Genomic DNA, 21723 nt, shown 5'->3' with positions numbered 1-21723 from the left:
ATCAAGCAGTCTCCGAGTTTCACACCATACAGCTTTGTGTATCACCAGACTGATCTCCCTTGGAGGCTCTAAATTTCTATTTCCATCCTCCATGCATCCTTTTCCTTGCATTAGTGCCAGGTGTAGATATTATCATTAAAATGACATCTCATTCTTCTCTGTGCCTGTCCCTGACTATTGAGGCATCCTGCCACATGTTTATTAGTGGATTTGCTCTACTGCAGAGCTTCTCAACTGAGCGGTTTTTCTCTCCTTCCCCAGGGACATGTGGCAATGTCTGCAGACATTTTTGGTCGTCACAACTCGTGAATGGGGGAGGGGTGCTGCTGGCGTCTAGGGGGTAGACGCCAGGGATGCTGTTAAACATCTTACAAAGCGCCCACAGCAAGGGACTGTCAGGTCCAAAGTGTCTATAGTGCTGAGGCTGAGAAATTCTGCTGCACTGTGAATTGCTGGTAAGGTGTTTCTGTCTTAAAAAAAATCAATTTAGAGATGCTCTTGACCGATCACAGACATTTTATCTATCACCTGCATCGCAAGTATCTCCCCAAAATCCATCCTCTTTTAGTTTTGTTTATGGTATCTTTTGACACATATGCAAAAATTAATGTAGTCAAATGTGTGCTTCACTTTTATTACAGTCTCTGCATTTCCTGTCATGGTTGAGTCTCTGTTACCCTTGTTCAATCATATGGTTTCTTACTTCCACTTCTATTTGGGTTTCTATTGTTCAATTCATTAGGCCTTAATACATCTGGAAGTGATTTCTGTGACTGGTGGGAGGTGAGGGTCCAAATATAGATTTTCCCAGGTAGAGAGCCAGTTGTGGTTTTATCATATCTTAAATTAGCTATCCTTTCCCACTGAATTAATGTCAAATACACACACATGGGGTCCCTTCTCTTTTCCAGTGATACTTGTTAATATCGTCAGATCTTGATTATGCGGCTTTGTAGCATCACAAAGGCCAACTGTCACTTCTATTCCTTTTTTTCCCCCTTTAATAATTTTTGGGTCAATTCAGAGATCTTTTTTTTTATTATTCTTTCCTAGGTCCCCAAATAAACAGCGGAAGCCTCTCCTTCCTCCTACGCCGGGTTACGTTGCTCTGCTTTCTGTGTTTGTAACACCGTGCACTTTCCCTCTGTGCCGCTGATCAGGATGGTCATTAGATAGTCATTGGTTACTGGGGTCCCTCCCTCCTGCCAGCTTCACTCTGTGCCGTGTCCCCAGCAGTGGCATGGTGCCTGGCACAGGGCTGATGCGCAACAGACAGTGGTGGAATGAGTGAGGGAGTGATAATGCATGTTTTTTTTTTTTTAACATGAAAACTAGTTTTCTTTCTTGTGTTGTTTTGGGACCTGGCAGTCAGAGGTTGGCTTAGTCCTTGTCACTGTCAAGGTGTGGCCTCGGACAGTTGCTTCCCTCCTCTGCTTCAGTTTTCGTACCTGTCAGGCTGGACCTGATGAGCCCTGAGCTCCTTCCACCCTTACACAGCTGGGGGCCTGTGAGGGATAAAGAGCTCTGGGGAGGAGAGGCACCACACAAACTGAAACGCCAGGTTGACTCATCGCAGCAGGCACAGTGTCAGGGCCCCTGATACTTTTAGGGGCCCATGAAAATGGTCCAGTTTCTTTTCAAATCAGAAGAAAACAAAGTCACACCCTTTAAGTCACATGATTTGGCTTTAACTCAATCAGACACCTTTAAGTCACGTGACCCAGCTTTAGGTCAGGTCTCCCCAGCAGGGGTGTGGGGACAGGAGGAAGAGGCTCAGGTGGAAAGGGAAGAAGGAAGTTTGGGGAGAACTCTTGAGAGAAAGGGCATAGGGATGAGCACAGCCCACCCACCCAAATGCCGCTCTTACATGCTCCATGTTCACAACCACCAGCCCTGCTTTTCAGATGCCAACACCCACACAGGCCTGCAGCTTGAAAACTGCAAGCCTAAGAGTCAAGCCAGGTATTTCTGGGTCCAGAGTTCCGCCTCTGGAGAAACAAAGGGCAGTCAGACCGCAGACAGCCTTTCAGGCTGTCCAACCACTGGGCCACCTGACCAGGCTGGAAGTGCCCCCATCGGATGCTGAAGGCAGACCTCTCTTCCCTCTGCGAGGTGAGGCAATTTGGGCCGGAGAGTCAGAAGCTCCCGGTAACCAACCCCTCCTCTCTGGGCACGTCCTTGGGGTTCCGCCAACCCCATCTCCAACCTTATTGCCCAGCCTGGAGGTCCAGTCGGGGAGCTGCGGGTGGCTCTGACGGTGCTCTGGCGCCCTCTAGTGGCCATCTGCTCTAATGACAACTTTCAGCCCTTCCTCCTACCTCCCTCCCCAGCCATGGGGGCTGCACTCGACTTGGGCACCTGCAGCCTGATTTCGTACCTCCTCTCCCGCTAAGTGCAATGAAGTGCCCTACAGAGGGGGCATTTCTCTCTCAAAGTCTCCCAGGGCAATCACCCCTCCCTAGACTATCCCACTACTTTAAATAAATCAGTCAGCCCTGCCCTTTAAGTCAGGTGAGCTGGCTTTAAATCAATCAGTGACTATGGAGAACAATATGGAGGTTCCTCAAAAAACTAAAAATAGAGTTGCCGTAGGATCCAGCAATCCCACTCCTGGGCATATATCCAGAGAAAACTCTAATTCGAAAAGACACATGTACTCCAATGTTCACAGCAGCACTAGTAACAATAGCCAAGACATGGAAGCAACCTAAACGTCCAGCGACAGATGAATGGAGAAAGAAGATGTGGTACATACCTACTAAGGAATATTACTCAGCCATAAAAAAGAATGAAATAATGCCATTTGCAGCAACATGGGTGAACCTAGAGATTATCATACTAAGGGCAGTCAGAAAGAGAAAGACAAATACCATATGATATAACTTATACGTGGAATCTAAAATATGATACAATGAACTTACCTACATAAAAAGAAACAGACTCAGAGACATAAAGAACAAACTTACAGTTACCAAAGGGGAAAGGTGGAGAGGGATAAATTAGGAGTTTGGAATTAGCAGGTACAAACTACTATATATAAAATAGATAAACACACAAGGTCCTACAGTAGAAATAAAATAAGGAGAAAGCTCTCCTCCCCACCCGCGTGCGTGTGCACACACTCATACTCACACACACACTCACACTAACACCGGCCCAGGGAGACAGCCCAGGCATTGACTCTGAGATCACAATGAACAGGATCCAAAAAGCAATTATACTACACAGGCATTGTGCTAATACAATTATTGAAATTGCTAGTTGAAAACAGTTAATGGAATAATTAAGACAGACTGACCTAAAAGCTGATTTAAAATTAACCTGGCAGGTGCACACCATCCAAATAATTACTCTCTCCTATGATCTAGTCTCTCATTAAAGTCAAATTTCTTCGGGAGAAATTCTACATTTTGCACCATACTTGGAAAGAAGAAGCCACACTCACTCACCTGCTGATGAAAGTGGAGGGTTATCAGCGGAGCTAAAGGGGAAATGAGCGTCCTGCCTTCCCAGGTGCTGAGAGATCCGTCTCGGCAACAAACTACCCTCCTTCCCACTTTTCCCTCAAGAAATGATGGAAACCTATTAAAATTGTATCAGCTGAGGACCCCAAATCACTAGGTGCCTGAGTGGGAGGGAGGTGCCTGTGGGGCTGGGGTCTCGCAGAGGCACCACAAACTCAGAGGAAACTCAGTAAGCTGTCATCCAACTCCTTTCTCCACAGGGGAGAAAAACGAGGCCAAGCAGGCAAGAGGCTTGTTGGAGGCCAAACACCAAGCCAGTGGCAGGGGTGGGAACAGAAACGATTTTCAGCTGAAAGCTCCCCCCACCCCCACAAACACCTCTCCTTTCTTTATTTTATTTATTTTTGAATTTTATTTATTTTTTTTATACAGCAGGTTCTTATTAGTTATCTATTTTATGCATATTAGTGTATACATGTCAATCCCAATCTCCCAATTCATCACACCATCACCCTCCACCCCCGCCGATTTCCCCCCTTGGTGTCCATACGTCTGTTCTCTACATCTGTGTCTCTATTTCTGCCCTGCAAACCAGTTCATCAGTACCATTTTTCTAGATTCCACATATATGCATTAATATATGATATTTTTCTCTTTCTGACTTATTTCACTCTGTATGACAGTCTCTAGATCCATTCACTCTACAAATGACCCAATTTCATTCCTTTTTATGGCTGAGTAATATTCCATTGTATATATGTACCACATCTTCTTTATCCATTCCTCTGTCGATGGGCATTTAGGTTGCTTCCATGACCTGGCTATTGTAAATAGTGCTGCAATGAACATTGGGGTGCATGTGTCTTTTTGAATTATGGTTTTCTCTGGGTATATGCCCAGTAGTGGTGCTGGGTCATATGGTAATTCTATTTTTAGTTTTTTAAGGACCCTCCATACTGTTCTCCATAGTGGCTGTACCAATTTACATTCCCACCAACAGTGCAAGAGGGTACCCTTTTCTCCACACCCTCTCCAGCATTTGCTGTTTGTAGATTTTCTGACGATGCCCATTCTAACTGGTGTGAGGTGACACCTCATTACAGTTTTGATTTGCATTTCTCTAATAATTAGTGATGTTGAGCAGCTTTTCATGTGTTTCTTGGCCATCTGTATGTCTTCTTTGGAGAAATGTCTATTTAGGTCTTCTGCCCATTTTTTGATTGGGTTGTTTGTTTTTTTAATATTGAGCTATATGAGCTGTTTATATATTTTGGAGATTAATCCTTTGTCCGTTGATTTGTTTGCAAATATTTCCTCCCATTCTGAGGGTTGTCTTTTCGTCTTGTTTGTAGTTTCCTTTGCTTTGCAAAAGCTTTTAAATTTCATTAGGTCCCATTTGTTTATTTTTGGTTTTATTTCCATTACTCTAGGAGGTAGATCAAAAAAGATCTTGCTGTGATATATGTCAAAGAGTTCTTCCTATGTTTTCCTCTAAGAGTTTTATAGTGTCCGGTCTTACGTTTAGGTCTCTAATCCTTTTTTTTTTTTTTTTTGTGATATGCTGGCCTCTCACTGCTGTGGCCTCTCCCGTTGCAGAGCACAGGCTCTGGACGCGCAGGCTCAGCGGCCATGGCTCACGGGCCCAGCCGCTCCGCGGCATTTGGGATCCTCCCGGACCGGGGCACGAACCCGTGTCCCCTGCATCGGCAGGCAGACTCTCAACCACCGCACCACCAGGGAAGCCCTCTAATCCATTTTGAGTTTATTTTTGTGTATGGTGTTAGGGAGTGTTCTAATTTCATTCTTTTACATGTAGCTGTCAAGTTTTCCCAGCACCACTTATTGAAGACACTATCTTTTCTCCATTGTATATCCTTGCCTTCTTTGTCATAGATTAGTTGACCATAGGTGCATGGGTTTAATCTCTGGGATTTCTATCCTGTTCCATTGATCTATATTCCTGTTTTTGTGCCAGTACCATATTGTCTTGATTTCTGTAGTTTTGTAGTATAGTCTGAAGTCAGGGAGTCTGATTCCTCCAGCTCCGTTTTTTTCCCTCAAGACTGCTTTGGCTATTCAGGGTCTTTTGTGTCTCCATACAAATTTTAAGATTTTTTGTTCTAGTTCTGTAAAAAATGCCACTGGTGGGCCTCTCTGGTGGCACAGTGGTTAAGAATCTGCTGGCCAATGCAGGAGACATGGGTTCGAGCCCTGCTCTGGGAAGATCCCACATGCCGTGGAGCAACTAAGCCTGTGCACCACAACTACTGAGCCTGCGCTCTAGAGCCCACGAGTCACAACTACTTAGCCGACGTGCCACATCTACTGAAGCCCACGCGCTCTAGAGCCTGTGCTCAGCAACAAGAGAAGCTCACACACCGCAACGAAGAGTAGCCCCTGCTCGCTGCAACTAGAGAAAGCCTGTGTGCAGCAACAAAGACCCAACACAGCCAAAAATAATAAATAAAAATAAATTTATAAAAAATACTATACTAATATCAATAAAAATAATAATATGTTAAAAAATGCCACTGGTAATTTGATAGGGATTGCATTGAATCTGTAGATTGCTTTGGGCAGTACAGTCATTTTCACAATATTGATTCTTCCAATCCAAGAAAATGGTATATCTCTCCATCTGTTGGTATCATCTTTAATTTCTTTCATCAGTGTCTTACAGTTTTCTGCATACAGGTCTTTTGTCTCCCTAGATAGGTTTATTCCTAGGTATTTTATTCTTTTTGTTGCAATGGTGAATGGGATTGTTTCCTTAATTTCTCTTTCTGATCTTTTGTTGTTAGTATACAGGAATGCAAGAGATTTCTGTGCATTAATTTTGTATCCTGCAACTTTACCAAATTCATTGATTAGCTCTAGAAGTTTTCTGGTGGCATCTTTAGGATTCTCTATGTATAGTATCATGTCATCTGCAAACAGTGACAGTTTTACTTCTTCTTTTCCAATTTGTATTCCTTTTATTTCTTTTGCTTCTCTGATTGCTGTGTCTAGGACTTCCAAAACTATGTTGAATAATAGTGGCGAGAGTGGACATCCTTGTCTTGTTCCTGATCTTAGAGGAAATGCTTTCAGTTTTTCATCATTGAGAATGATGTTTGCTGTGGGTTTGTTGCATATGGCCTTTATTATGTTGAGGTACGTTCCCTCTATGCCCACTTTCTGGAGAGTTTTATCATAAATGGGTGTTGAATTTTGTCAAAAGCTTTTTCTGCATCTATTGAGATGATCATATGGTTTTTCTTCTTCAATTTGTTAATATGGTGTATCACATTGATTGATTTGCATATATTGAAGAATCCTTGCATCCCTGGGATAAATCCCACTTGATCATGGTGTATGATCCTTTTAATGTGTTGTTGGATTCTGTTTGCTAGTATTCTGTTGAGGATTTTTGCATCTATATTCATCAGTGATATTGGTCTGTAATTTTCTTTTTTTGTAGTATCTTTGTCTGGTTTTGGTATCAGGGTGATGGTGGCCTCATAGAATGAGTTTGGGAGTGTTCCTTCCTCTGCAATTTTTTGGAAGAGCTTGAGAAGGATGGGTGTTAACTCCTCTCTAAATGTTTAATAGAATTCACCTGTGAAGCCATCTGGTCCTGGACTTTTGTTTGTTGGAAGATTGTTAATCACAGTTTCAAATTCATTACTTGTGATTGGTCTGTTCATATTTTCTTTCTTCCTGGTTCAGTCTTGGAAGGTTATACCTTTCTAAGAATTTGTCCATTTCTACCAGGTTGTCCATTTTATTGCCATAGAGTTGCCTGTAGTAGTCTCTTATGATGCTTTGTAATTCTGTGGTGACTGTTGTAACCTCTCCTTTTTCATTTCTAATTTTATTGATTTGAGTCCTCTCCCTCTTTTTCTTGATGAGTCTGGCTAAAGGTTTATCAATTTTGTTTATCTTCTCAAAGAACCAGCTTTCAGTTTTATTGATCTTTGCTATTGTTTTCTTTGTTTCTATTTCATTTATTTCTGCTCTGATCTTTATGATTTCTTTCCTTCTGTTAACTTTGGGTTTTGTTTGTTCTTTCTCTAGCTCCTTTAGGTGGAAAGTTAGATTGTTTATTTGAGATTTTTCTTGTTTCTTGAGGTAGGCTTGTATTGCCATAAACTTCCCTCTTAGAACTGCTTTTGCTGCATCTGGTTTTGGATCGTCGTGTTTTCATTGTAATTTGTCTCTAGGTATTTTTTTATTTCCTCTTTGATTTCTTCAGTGATCTCTTGCTTATTTACTAACATATTGTTTAGCCTCCATGTGTTTGTGTTTTTTACGTTTCTTCCCCCTGTAATTGATTTCTAATCTCATAGCATTGTGGTCAGAAAAGATGCTTGATATGATTTCAATTTTCTTAAATTTACTAAGGCTTGATTTGTGACCCAAGATGTGATCTATCCTGGAGAACGTTCCGTGCGCACTTGAGAAGAAAGTGTAATCTGCTGTTTTTGGATGGAATGTCCTATAAATATCAATGAAATCTATCTGGTCTAATGTGTCATTTAAAGCTTGTGTTTCCTTATTAATTTTCTGTCTGGATGATCTGTCCATTGGTGTAAGTGAGGTGTTAAAGTCTCCCACTATTATTGTGTTACTGTCGGTTTCCTCTTTTATAGCTGTTAGCAGTTGCCTTATGTACTGAGGTGTTCCTATGTTGGGTGCATATATAGTTATAATTGTTATATCTTCTTCTTGGATCAATCCCTTGATCATTATGTAGTGTCCTTCATTCTCTTTTGTAACATTCTTTATTTTAAAGTCTATTTTATCTGAGTATTGCTACTCCAGCTTTCTTTTATTTCCATTTGCATGGAATATCTTTTTCCATCCCCTCACTTTCAGTCTGTATGTGTCCCTAGGTCTGAAGTGGGTGTCTTGTAGACAGCATATATATGGGTCTTGTTTTTGTATCCATTCAGTGAGCCTGTGTCTTCTGGTTGGAGCATTTAATCCATTCATGTTTAAGGTAATTATTAATATGTATGTTCCTATTACCATTTTCTTAATTGTTATGGGTTTGTTTTTGTAGGTCCTTTTCTTCTCTTGTGTTTCCCACTTACAAAAGTTCTTTTAGCATTTGGTGTAGAGCTGCTTTGGTGGTGCTGAATTCTGTTAGCTTTTGCTTGTCTGTAAAACTTTTGATTTCTCCATTGAACCTGAATGAGATCCTTGCTGGGTAGAGTAATCTTGGTTGTAGGTTCTTCCCTTTCATCACTTTAAATATATTGTGCCACTCCCTTCTGGCTTGCAGTGTTTCTGCTGAGAAATCAGCTATTAACGTTATGGGAGTTCCCTTGTATGTTATTTGTCGTTTTTCCCTTGTTGCTTTCAATAATTTTTCTTTGTCTTTAATTTTTGTCAATTTGATTACTATGTGTCTCGGTGTGTTTCTCCTTGGGTTTATCCTGCTTGGGACTCTCTGAGCTTCCTGGATTTGGGTGGCTATTTCCTTTCCCATGTTAGGGAATTTTTCGACCATAATCTCTTCAAATATTTTCTCTGGTCCTTTCTCTCTCTCTTCTCCTTCTGGGACCACTATAATGTGAATGTTGGTGTGTTTAATGTTGTCCCAGAGGTTTCTTAGGCTGTCCCTCATTTCTTTTTATTCTTTTTTCTTTCTGTTCCATGGCAGTGAATTCCACCATTCTGTCTTCCAGGTCACTTATCAGTTCTTCTGCCTCAGTTATTCTGCTATTGACTCCTTCTAGTGTATTTTTCATTTCAGTTATTGTATTGTTCATCTCTGTTTGTTTGTTCTTTAATTCTTCTAGGTGTTTGTTCTTTAATTCTTCTAGGACTTTGCTAAACATTTCTTGCATCTTCTCGATCTTTGCCTCCATTCTTTTTCCAAGGTCATGGATCATCTTCACTATTATTATTCTGAATTCTTTTTCTGGAAGGTTGCCTAGCTCCACTTCATTTAGTTATTTTTCTGGGGTTTTATCTTGTTCCTTCATCTGGTACAAAGTCCTCTGCCTTTTCATTTTGTCTATCTTTCTGTGAATGTGGTTTTCCTTCCCCAGGCTGCAGAACTGAAGTTCTTCTTGTTTCTGCTCTCTGCCCTCTGGTGGATGAGGCTATCTCCTCCTCCTTTCAACTCACAGTTTCCTGCCTTATCCCAGACCAGAAGAGCTCTTGGCCTGGTGTGTGGCTACGCAGAGGTGCTGTTGGGCTGGACCAGGGTCCTGAGGCCATGCCACAGGGTGGTCCCAGGCTGTTGGGCAGTTTTCTCTTGTCCGCATCTCTAGCCAGCTGCCTGCCATTGGCCAATTCAGGATTCTGTGATGGTGCTGGGCCTGTGTGCAGGATGCACTTGAGGAGGCCCACCTGTGGGAGGAGGGTCGTGGCCGCCCCGCCCTCCAAGGGGCTGAGGCTCCTGGCGGGAAGCTCTCAGCCAGTGTCTGAACAGAGGACGTTGTGTCCTCATTCTTTGTAAACCCTCAGAGTTACCTCGATAACATTTTTTTAAATGGACTTCCCACTTGGCATATTTATGAGATAAATAATTTCCCCCATTAAAATTCAGGAACAACATGTTATTAGAATGCAAATGATCTATTAGTTGGAGCACTTTAAAATTCTAACCAGAAAACACTCACTCTTCACCCTCTTGGGCATCTTTATTTATCCCTCTGATTTCTCCAGAACCTTTCCTTCAAGGAGAAATCGCTGGGCTCTGCAGGGACTGTGAGTGGTGACAGTCAGGTAATTCTGAGATTGAAAAGCTGGAGGAAAAGAGACAAGGTCTGTAAACATCTGGATAGTTGGGGTAAAGGAGGTTTCTCCATGGAGAGGTGTAAACACAAGTATAAAGGTCTGGGTGTGGGGCTGGCATGAAAGGTGGCCCAACAGCACATGGATCAGAGGCCCTGACTGGGGAGATGCCCTGAGCGGGGCTTCTGCACAAGGTGGAGGGCAGTGGCTACGGTTTGGGCCGGGGAGGAGGGGAATGCGTGGGTCACCAGCTATTGTTCTGACTGATCCTGGGAAGGAGCGTGTCATTTCCTGGCTGATGAGTCGGGGGAGGGACTGGGTCTGTGTGGCCTGGTCAGGAAAGGGGGGATACTGAGTCTCAGGAGAGTCTTTGTGGGGAAGGGTGTTTGAGGGAAGGTTTCCCAGACACAGAGGGTAAGGGGATTTCTGGACCTTCAGGTCACCTTCAACATTGTCAAAAGGCAATGGGCTGTGACAGGAGGGAGGGGACACTCAGACCCTGGGCTGTGACAGGAGGGAGGGAATGTGTATGCACCTCAAGGGTCAGAGAGGCAGGCTTGGCGCCACCTGCTGGCCAGCTGGGAAGTGCAGGCCGCAACCTCTCAGTTCTGTGAAGCCCATGCTCCCAGCTGGCAAGCCTGCAGAAACCACTAAATTTGGAAATTCAAACTGAAATGGAGCCACATATCCCATGACTTCTCCAAAAATAGTTATAGAATAGTTAATTGGAAACCATATTCAATCAAAAGGCTGTAGGCACAAACTTTACAACTTACACCAATATTCACTCAAAATTGTCCATAGACAAATTTAAAATACAAAACTATAAAAATTGTAGATGAAAACATAGAAGGAAATCTACATAACCTTGGACTTGGTAAATTTTAACACAAAACCTCAAAAGCTTATCCACAAAAGAAATAAAATTTTGAACATGGACTTTAAAAATTTTAAACTTTAAATTCTCAGAAAACCAAAAGACAAGCCACAAATTGGGAGAAAAAATATTTGCAATATGCATATCTGATAAGAATTTGTACAACTATAAAGCAAACACCTTCATTACAGATGGGTAAAGATCTGAACAGACACCTGACCAAAGAAGATATACAGATAATAAATAAGTGGACAAAAATATGATCAATGTCATATATCATTAGGGAATTACAAATTAAAACAACAGGACAGGGACTTCCCTGGTGGTGCAGTGGTTAAGAATCGACCTGCCAATGCAGGGGACATGGGTTTGAGCCCTGGTCCGGGAAGATCCCACATGCTGTGGAGCAACTAAGCCGGTAAGCCACAACTACTGAGCCTGTGCTCTAGAGCCCACAAGCCACAACTACTGAGCCCGCATGCCACAACTACTGAAGCCCGTGTGCCTAGAGCCCGTGCTCTTCAACAAGAGAAGCCACTGCAATGAGAAGCCCGCGCACCGCAACGAAGAGTAGTCCCCGCTCGCCGCAACTAGAGAGAAAGCCCACGCAGCAACAAAGACCCAACACAGCCAAAAATAAAAAAATAAATTTAAAAAATAAATAAACAAAACAACAAGACAGGGCTTCCCTGGTGGTGTAGTGGTTGAGAGTCCGCCTGCCGATGCAGGGGACACGGGTTCGTGCACCCGGTCCGGGAGGATCCCACATGCCGCGGAGCGGCTGGGCCCGTGAGCCATGGCCGCTGAGCCTGCCCGTCCGGAGCCTGTGCTCCGCAACGGGAGAGGCCACAACAGTGAAAGGCCCGCGTACCGCAAAAAAAAAAAAAAAAAAAAAAAAAAAAAAAAAAAAAAAACAACAAAAACAACAAGACAGCACCACACACCTATTAGAGCTGCTAACCTCCTCCCAAAATGACAATACCGATTACTGGAGGAAGGGGAACAACAGCAACTCTTCTTCATTGCTGATGGAACGCACAGACGGCCTCTTGAGATACAGGTTGGCAGTATTTTCCAAAGCCAAAGAGGTCTCACATCTTGAGATCCATCCATCATGCCTCCAGTATTCACACAACTGCTTTGGAAAACTGTATCCACACAAAAACAAGGATGCTATTATGCACAGAACCTCTACTCATAATGTCTAAACCTTACAGGAATTAAGATGTGTTCAGTAAATGATGCATAAGCAAACTGGGGTACATCCATGTGAAAGGGAGCAGAATATGACACCCTGAAATGTGGAATTTCAAGAGAACCTAAAGAGCTAAAACAATTTTTAGAAAGAAAATCAACACAGCACACAGCAACATTAAATAAAATGCTGTGATACTGGCATGAAGATATACATACAGATGAATGCAACTGAATGGAGATCCCAGAAATAAACCCATTCATCTATGATGAACGGATTTCAGACTACAGTCAACAGCATTAAAATGGGGGGAAATGGTGTTTTCAACAAATGGTGCTAGGTGACTGGCTAACCACATGCAGAGGAATGAAACTGGACCCTTACCTCATACCACGTACAAAAAGCATCTCAAAATACATAAAAGGCTTAAATGTAAAAAGTAAAATTTTACTCAGCTCCTTGAATCCACGGGTTCCACATCAATGGATTCAACCAATGCCAGATCAAAAACTATTAGAAAAAAAATGCCAAAAAGTTTCAAAAGGAAAAACTTGAATTTACCACATTCCAGCAACTATTTACATAACATTCACATTGTTTTTACAACATTTATATAGCATTTATATTGCATTAGTTCTTATACACAATCTAGGAATGATCTGAAGTATACAGGAAGATGTACCTAGGTTATTTGCAAATACTATATCATTTTATATAAGAGATTTGAGCATCCATGGATTTGGGTATCTGTGGGGTGTCCTGGAACCAGTCCCTCATGGATACTGAGGGACGACTCTGTAAAATCTCCAATAAAACATAGGGATAAACCTTCATAACCAGCAACCAGAAGAAAAAAATTAGATTTCCTTAAATTAAAAAGCTTTGTGCATCAAAAAAATGCAATTTAGAAAGTGAAATGACAGCCCACAGAATGGAAGAATTTCACATTATATTTATATCTGATAAGTGTTTATCCAGGTGTATCAAGAACTTTTACAACTCATCAACAAAGACAAATAACCCAATTTTAAATGTGGACAAAGGACTTAAATAGACCCTTCCCCAAACAAGTCATGCAGATGGTCAACAAGCAGCTGAAAAGATATGATGGAAATGCAACTTAAAACCACAATGCAATAATAATGCCTTCACACATGCTAAAATGGGTATAATCAAAAACATTTAAAATAACAAATGTTGGCAACAATGCAGAGACACTGAAACTTTTAAACCTTATTGTGGAAATGGAAAATGGTGCAACCTCTGTTTACTCTATGAATATACAATTATCTATGGTTCAACAACTCCACCCCTAGATATAGAACCCAAAGAATTGAAAACAGGTGTACACATCTATTGACAGCAGCACTGTTCACAACAGCCAAAAGGTAGAAACAATGCTAATGTCTACCGATGGGTAAATGGATAAGTGACATGGAGGCTGATCCATATTATTCTGTCTTAAAAGGAATCAAGTGAAATGATATGGTCTCTGTTGAAAACAGTATGGCGGTTCCTCAAAAACTTCAACATAGAATTAACATATGATCCATCAATTCCACATCAGGGTATACCCAAAAGATTGAAAGCAGGGACTGGAACAGATACGGGTACGCTCATCTTCATAGCAATATTAATCACAGTGGCAAAAGGTGGAAGCAACCCAAGTGTCAATGGATGAATGGATAAACTAAATGTGGTATACACAAAAAGCATTGAAAATTCATCCTTAAAAACTAAGGAAATTCTGACACGTGCTACAACATATATTAACCTTGATCCATTATGATAAGTGAAATAGCCCTGTCACAAAAGAACAAAAATGATATGATTCCACTTATATGAGGTATCCAGAGAAGTCAAGTTCAAAGGCAGAAAATAGAATGCAGTTGCTGAGGGGAATTAGTGTTTAATGGCTACAGAGTTTCATTGGTGAAAATGGAAAAGATCTGAATGTGGATGGTGAGGATATTTGTACAACAATATGAGTGTGGTTAATGCCATAGAACTGTGTACTTAAAATGGTTTAAATGGTAAATGTTATGTACATTTAATCACAATAAAAAATGAATGAAGGGCGCAGTGGTTGAGAGTCCGCCTGCCGATGCAGGGGACATGGGTTCGTGTCCCGATCCGGGAGGATCCCACATGCTGCGGAGCGGTTGGGCCCGTGAGCCATGGCTGCTGAGCCTGCGCATCCAGAGCCTGTGCTCCGCAACGGGAGAGGCCACAACAGTGAGAGCCCCACATACCGCAAAAAAAAAAAAAAAAAAAAAGAATGAAGTACTGATACATGTTCCAATACAGAAAAGGTCACCCAGATCTTACTCATTCTATGCATTTTCAATCCATCAAGGTTGTGATAATGAGGGAAAGTATCACTCATCATTTCAGAAGAACAAAACAGGATCAGAATGAAAAGAGACATTTCCCTAGAGTTGGGGCAGCTGGTGAAAGTTGAAGTGGGCCTGTGAATTGCATCATAATGTGGAAACCATGATATTTCCTCATGTGGAGGTTTCGTGCTGGTTCCCTGGAAAAGTGTCCCTATTTTGGGACACTGAAGTGTTTTGTGTACAGTGGCAAATGTGAGTACTTTGTACTGCTATTTTAAATTTTCTATACGTTTGAAATTACTGGTAAATAAATTACTTTTCAAAACAGTCATGTCAATAAAAGGAAAGAAATGTAGAGAAGACAACAACCTTTGCTATAGAGACCAAGCCCTACCCAGATCCTGCTCACCCAAAATGATGATGCAATTCACCCTTGTAGGACTTCACACGTTTTTAAGGGACACTGTGGGAAGATTATATTAGTAGCCACTATGTCTTGGGTGTTGTGTATGACCTGGATGTGGTAGAAACAGTGGGATTTCTAATTCCAGTTTTCTGTATTAAATCACCAAAAAACTGTTAGAACCAATAAATGAATTCAGTAAAGTTGCAGGATACAAAATCAATACACAAAAATCAGTTGTGTTTTTCTACACTCATAATGAACCATCAGAGAGAGAGAAATCAAGAAAACAATCCCATTTACAATAACATCAAAAGAACCAACTACCTAGGAATAAATTTAACCCAGGACATGAAAGAGCTGCACACTGAAAACCTTAAGACATTTGATGAAGAAACTGAAGACACAAATAAATGGAAAGATATCCTGTGCTCATGAATGGAAAGAATTAGTAGTGCTAAAATGTCCATTCTACCCAAAACAGTGTGCACATTCAATGCAATTCCTATCAAAATTCCAATGGAATTTTTCACAGAGGCTGAACAAACAATCCTGACATTTGCATGGAACCACAAAGGACCCCGAACAGCCAAGGGGATCCAGAGAAAGAAGAACAGCAGCTGGAGGAAACTCACTCACTGACTTGAAACCATATTACAAAGGTACAGTAACCAAACAGTGTAGAAATGGCACAAAAAGAACCACACGGGCCAGAGGAATAGAATAGAGAGCCCAGGAAAAAAACACACATATGAGGTCAGTTAATTTATGACAAAGCTGCCAGGGATATACATCAGGGAAAGGACTGTCCCCTCAATGAACTGTGTGCGTGATAGACAGAAGGAGAGAATTACTGTGTTGGTGTCTTGGGGACATTTGGAGGAGTTTCTGACAGTGAGGACGCAATCTGTCCATCTTTTCCCTCCTTGGCAGAAATCTCCATGACATGGGCCTCTCTAAGAATCCTCCCCGAATTGGGGCCTGAAGAAATCAGAGCTGAGATTCCAATTGTCTTTACAGACAATATCGCAAGTATAACTATTACTTCAACAAGATAATTAAAAATGCTATTATTGGGAATTCCCTGGCAGTCCAGTGGTTAGGACTCCACGCTTTCACTGCTGCAGGCGTGGGTTCAATCCCTGGTCAGAGAACTAAGATCCCACAAGCCACATGGCATGGCCACACACACACACACACACACACACACACACACACACAAAATGTTATTATTGCCCTTTATTCCAAATGTGTAAGAGGGGAAGTGTGGTTCCATGCACATTCCATTCTAAACACTACGAGCCTAGTGTTTAGAGCTGTCTGATTTGATTGGACCTGTTCATTCATCCCCAACTGGCTTCAGACCCATCTGAATTACTGGCAATGACCAAGCCGAATCCAGAGACTCACCAGCGGGAAGGACACTGATGGAAACTTTCCTATTACCTATCCTGTTGGTTTCTCTGCACCTTCTGGTCACTAGGTTGTGTCACTCCCTATGGTGCTGGGGTATCAAGTTTTTAATACGATTATCACCAATCATGAGACTAGAAAGAACAGAAATTCAGGCTATCCCATGAAATCTCTCTGAAACTAGAGGACAGAGTCACTTTATTTTCCTGGTTTAACAGGTCAGTTAGTTGTTGCTCATTACTAACTAGCCCTCTTTTACCATCATGCCAGGCAGTCAACTGAGATTTACTCATATTTATATTTACACTAGTTCTCCCTCAAAGAGCCTTCTGGATCAAAAGTGTGCACAACATCACCTCAGTCTGGAAATACTGGAAAGGCAGAATAAATCCAGTTTAATGTGACTTATGTAAATCATTTCTTACAGGGAATTCTCTTAGTGGGAAAGGTCAATGTTTTCCACCAAGTAAAAATAAATATAATACTGATCTGATCTCATCTGATCTCAAAATCATGTTTTCTATAGGCACACATACAAACACACACACACTGGTATGGGCACACACATATGCACATGGGCAGACACACACCCTCTGCTAAAGTTACCAATAGCTTTTAAGGTCAGTGAAATCCATGATTACGAGCTTACGCTGTGGAATGAGCTGGATCTGGGTTTAAATCCTGCTTCTGGCTGTGCAACAGGGCACTTTACCTCCCTACATGGTTTTCCTCTGCTGGTAAACAACACCCATGACAGAAGGGTTAATATAAGGATCAGACAGAACAGTGCCCACTAAACTGGTGCTTCTCCAACTCCACGGTGCACATGAATCATCTGGGAATCATGTTACATTGGAGATGCTGATTCCGATTCTCAAGTGGGGCTTGATGCTCTAAGTTCCTAGGTGACCTTACACTGCTGGTCCATGCACCAAACTTGGCATAGCAAAGCACATACTGAAACCTTACAAAAGGGAAACCAAAATTGCTATCCAGTGGTCCTGCCAGCCAAGTAAGAGAAGAAGGCTAAGAGGATTTTTTTGGTGCCCAGTGTGAGCTTGGTGTAAACTCAGTTTCTCTAGGTGTGGAGAAGATGACACGTCTGGGGCCAGGCTTTATTCTATCCCCTCATGAGCCTCAGCAATGACTTAATTTCCATTCTTCTGCCCAGGGTCAGTCAGGGGCCATGCGAACCCACAGAGATGGGGAGTCTCATACCTGTCATAGTCCTGGCAAATCTCCCCCACGGCCACCACAGCCTTCAGGTACTCGCTGGGCTGCTAGGCGTAGATGTAGTGCAGGGAACAGCTGTTCCTGGGGTCCCCATTTGAGGCAGTGGACTCTATAGCTACCTGGAAGAGAAGACAGGCGAATGGGTGGATTTAAAGTGAACGCATCTGTACGACAAAGGAGGCAAGACTACAATGGTGGAAAGACAGTCTTTTCAACAAACGGAGCTGGGGAAACTGGTCAGCTACATGTAAAAAAATGAAATTAGATCATTCTTTAACACCATACACAAAAATACGCTCAAAATGGATTAAAGACCTAAATGTGAGACTGGACACTATAAAACTCCTAGAGAAAAACACAGGCAGAATACTCTCTGACATAAATCACAGGAATATCTTTTTCGGTCCATCTCCGAGAATAATGGAAATAAAAACAAAAATAAACAAATGGGACCTAATTAAACTCAAAAGCTTTTGCACAGCAAAGGAAACCATAAACAAAATGAAAAGACAACACACAGATTGGGAGAAAATATTTGTAAATGATGTGACCAATAAGGGATTAGTCTCCAAAATTTACAAACAGCTCATGAGGCTTAATAACATCAAAACAAACAACCCAATCAAAAAATGGGCAGAAAACCTAAATAGACATTTCTCCAAAGAAGACAGATGAGAAGATGTTCAACATCGCTAATTATTAGAGAAATGCAAATCAAAACCACAATGAGATATCACCTCACACCAGTCAGAATGGCCATCATCAAAAAATCCACAAATAATAAATGCTGGAGAGGGTGTGGAGAAAAGGGAACCCTCTTGCACTGTTGGTGGGAATGTAAAGTAGTACAGCCACTATGGAGAACAGTATGGAGGTGCCTTAAAAAACTAAAAATAGAGCTACCATATGACCCTGCAATCCCGCTCCTGGGCATATATCCAGAGAAAAACATGGTCTGAAAGGATACATGCACCCCAATGTTCACTGCAGCACTGTTTACAATAGCCAAGACATGGAAGCAACCTAAACGTCCATGCAACAGAGGAATGGTTAAAGGAAGATGTGGTACATGTACATAATGGAATATTACTCAGCCATTAAAAAGAATGAAATAATGCCATTTGCAGCAACATGGATGGACCTAGAGACTGTCATACTGAGTGAAGTAAGTCAGACAGAGAAAGAGAAATATCACAATATCCCTTCTACGCGGAATCTAAAAAGAAATAATACAAAGGAACTCATTTACAAAACAGAAACAGCCTCATAAACTTAGAGAACGAATTTATGGTTACCAGGGGGGAAGGGATAGTCAGGGAGTTTGGGATCGACATGTACACACTGCTATATTTAAGATGGATAACCAACAAGGACCTAATGTATAGCACACAGAACTCTGCTCAATGTTATGTGGCAACCTGGATGGGAGGGGAGTTTGGGGGAGAATGGACACATGTATATGTATGGCTGAGTTGCTTTGCTGTGCACCTGAAATTATCACAACAGTGTTAAGTGGCTATACCCCAATATAAAATTAAAAGTTAAAAAAATAAAGTGAACGCATCTTGTAGGAATTGCAATCAGCCCTGAGAGAGACATGGCCTGAGGGGGTGGAGGGAAAGCAGCACGTTATACACACTGCTGATAAGTGATAAGTAGGGTTAAAGAACAAATTCATTAGCTTTAAAAACTAGTTACTAGGGAATTCCCTGGTGGTCCAGGGGTTAGGACTAGGCACTTTCACCGCCGAGGGCCTGGGTTCAATCCCTGGTCGGAGAACTAAGATCCTGTAAGCCAAAGGATCTTTTTTTAAAATAATTAATTAAATTTATTTTTGGCTGCATTGGGTCTTCGTGCCTGTGTGCAGGCTTTCTCTAGTTGTGGTGAGTGGGGGCTACTCTTTGTTGCGGTGCATGGGCTTCTCACTGCTGTGGCTTCTCTTGTTGTGGAGCATAGGCTCTAGGTGCACGGGCTTCAGTAGTTGTGGCACACGGGCTTAGTTGCTCTGCGGCATGTGGGATCTTCCCAGGCCAGGGCTCGAACCCGTGTCCCCTGCCTTGGCAGGTGGATTCTTAACCACTGTGCCAGCAGGGAAGCCTGGAAGGTCAGTTCTAATGTCTTTAAAAATGTGACATTTTATTGGAAGTGCATTTTATGTTTTTGTTTTTTTGGCCGAGCCATGCAGCATGTGGGATCTTAGTTTCCTAAGATGGAATGGAACCCGTGCCCCCTGTGGTGGAAGCACAAAGTCTTAACCACTGGACAGCCAGGGAAGTCCCTGGAAGTGCATTTAAAATTTTCTGTCTTGATATTTGGAGACTCCAGTGGACTAGCTACTGTTGCCAAGGCAGTATGACTTTGGGCTATTGCAGGGATCCAAAGGGGTTTTTGTTGGTTTTTTAAAAAAATATTAACATGAGAAAAATGGAAAAAGTAAATATAGAAGCCAAATTCAGCCTCTTTTCTCTTCAAAATGCATAAAATACAGATCCTCTGGTTATATCTCTGATTAAAAAATACAAAGACTCATGAAGTGATTTTCCCAACTGGCAGAGAGACTTTCTCCCAGTCGGTAGAGCTGGTACCATCAGAGTCCTCTTCTCATTCTTTGTTCTGGATTGAGACCCCTCTGAAAATATGGGACATTGATTCTACACAATATTAACTCCTCACCTCCCAACATGTTTACCTCCAAATGGAAAAATCCTTTATGTGAATAAAGGTGGCCATCGAGGTCCAGAGTGTTCTCTTTGAGGGAACTCATGAAGAGAAGACAGAGAAACGCATGGTGCAAACCATACAAATACATTCAGTTGGGTTCCAAAAGATTCAAATGCAGATGAGAATAAAGATCCCACCACCAACCCATTTTTTTTTCTCTGTGATTATTCCTTCTAGTCAGTATAATGTAAAAGTGTTTGGTCACGAAGATGGGTTCAAATCATCTGATGATGGGAAGAATCAAAGCCTCTATTTCCTGGAATACTACATAAAACTTCTGTAGAAACAGATAACATCTTTGCTTCCTACTAACTGGAATGTGGTATTTTAAAATCAGAAGTCCAACTGCAGATCAAGAAACCCTGTAGTACAAGGCACTTTTTTTTAAAAAATAAATTTATTTAATTTTGGCTGTGTTGGGTTTTCGTTTCTGTGTGTGGGCTTTCTCTAGTTGCGGCGAGCGGGGGCTACTCTTTAACGTGGTGCGGGCTACTCTTCAACGCGGTGCGCGGGCTTCTTATTGTCGTGGCTTCTCTTGTTGCAGAGCACAGGCTCTAGACGCGCAGGCTCAGTAGTTGTGCCTCAAGGGCTTAGTTGCTCCGCGGCCTGTGGGATCTTCCCAGACCAGGGCTCGAACCCGTGTCCCCTACATTAGCAGGCAGATTCTTAACCACTGCACCACCAGGGAAGTCCAGTACAAGGCACTTTTTAATCAAAACCTCCAAAACCAGGGTCTCCTTAAGACAAACCAAGGGTTCAAACAAAATGCTACGTTGTTACCAGAGACCGGGAGATAAACAGGAAGTCTCTGAAGTGCAATGAAAATACAACTCACAAACCTCAGAGTAACGATTTTTAAAGAACTGTTTGGAAGCTCTAGGAAAGTGCCTGTCTCATGCTGGCAAGCTCGCTGGACCCCAACGGCTCCTGCTCCCAATAAATGATGCCGGGAGTGTGTCTGGAAGAATAAACATGAGACTGAGCGTTCATAGGAACGGTATAGGTTTGATGTCCATGTGCGTCTTCACACGGGAACACGTGAGCAGATCTTTAGTTCCATTCTAGGCAAGCTCCTCTCATCCGACCATTCAAAACTGCCCAGCCACTCCTACCATGGACAGATACTTCCTTTCACTGAATGCTCAGGGGAAATCACCTGGTTTGGATGCGGTTTGAGTTTGATCCTGTGACACCATCAGCATTTCCCACCAGAGATAAATGAGGAGATTCTGGCCTTTATTAGTATGCTATGAACACAGGTGTCCTGGCTGTACTTGCCAACCCTCCTTCTATTTTTATTCACCTACCTACCTGTGAGTGCCTTTGACCTACTCTGAGCTCAGACCCTTGAT

The 21723-nt window shown here is 42.1% G+C and overlaps 1 protein-coding gene across 1 annotated transcript in view; it reads right to left on the bottom strand.

The window, feature by feature from the left end:
• Positions 1-17651, bottom strand: part of KCTD20 (potassium channel tetramerization domain containing 20) — a 94890-nt gene extending 77239 nt beyond the window's left edge. The window contains exon 1 of the mRNA XM_082848719.1: positions 17636-17651. The gene's annotated coding sequence lies outside the window, so the exon portion shown is untranslated. The remainder of the gene's footprint in view (positions 1-17635) is intronic.
• Positions 17652-21723: the final 4072 nt, after the last annotated feature.

The sequence above is a fragment of the Leucopleurus acutus genome (genome assembly GCF_964270905.1).
Source record: "Leucopleurus acutus genome assembly, chromosome: 10".
Classification (NCBI taxonomy): domain Eukaryota; kingdom Metazoa; phylum Chordata; class Mammalia; order Artiodactyla; family Delphinidae; genus Leucopleurus; species Leucopleurus acutus.
Note: the sequence above shows the minus strand (reverse complement) of the source record. Positions and strands in the feature narration are given on the sequence as shown.